Source organism: Thermobia domestica, chromosome 10 (assembly GCF_964235325.1).
Source record: "Thermobia domestica chromosome 10, izTheDome1.hap1.1, whole genome shotgun sequence".
Taxonomy (NCBI): Eukaryota; Metazoa; Arthropoda; class Insecta; order Zygentoma; family Lepismatidae; genus Thermobia; species Thermobia domestica.
Genome location: NC_137463.1, coordinates 211,118,256 through 211,119,404, shown reverse-complemented (window position 1 = coordinate 211,119,404; position 1,149 = coordinate 211,118,256).

Sequence of the window (1,149 nt, the reverse complement as noted above, 5' to 3'; positions counted from 1 at the left end):
TTGGCAATCAAACTACAATTTTTTTCCAGTGTATGTAGTACTGAACGGGTATTATTCCGTACACGATAAGCAATTACAATATACTTCTCCCTATATTCTCAGAAAGAAATGCTAGAACTAGATTGTTTTTAAAGACAGACTACAGATGAAATGAAAAGAACAAATGGTCATGCAACATACAGTGTACAGATGAAGTGTAAAATCAAATCTGCGAGCCACGTGTACAAATGTATGTGGAGTAAGGGTTTGGGGGGTCCGGACCCCGGTCGACCCCCATGGTTGAGTCCATGAATTTCTGATAGCGGATTATTGAACGTGTTGCGGTGGTTTGGGTTCCATTTGGAATTGTAAACTCACGTCTCATATTATAAGATTATAACTTCAAAGCAGAATAGGGACGCAAAGATTTAACAAACAAACAAGGAAAAGATTCGGTATAAAGACGAAAGTGTACCTTTATAGGGGTCGACGGTAGGTTGGGCTCAAATAACAAGCCAATTAACACTACTTTGAAAGTGAACTTTCTTATATTTGCTTGATAAACTCCTTAAAACAATATACAAAAATATTTATAACTTAATTCTCAAATGGTATGATCTTGTAAAACGTTTAACCTTTAGATGAATGGGATTGATAAACCGATCATTATCAATGTTTGCACAGATAACACAATTTGTCTTGGCGGATTAAAATCTTCCAGACAATGAAAGATTTAAATTAAGATTACTAACATCTTAAGTATTTATTGGTACCATATAATATTAATGTTGAATTTTGTGAAGGTACAAGTGACAGGAAACCATCCACAACTTATAGAAAGAAAAGCAGAGTTCATTAAGCGAATCAAAAGGAAAATATACTAATTAGTAATGATCGAGTAGGAAGCAACATATTTGCTTTCTTGCTTTGCTTTCTTGTGGCGGGGGAGCCGGAGAAAGTATGGTAGAAAAGTGTATGTAGAAAAAGTGTTGCTCACGAAAGGAAATGCAGAAGAATTTCAATCGCTTTCGACTGAAAATGGAAGGAAGCATTTCCGTCATGCATTGACTCCACACGCCATTATCGTTCCGGTGACTTACCTAACGGTTAATAAAATCTCTGTGAGTTGTTCTACCTCAAATCATATTACAAACAGTGTTCTCAAGGAAG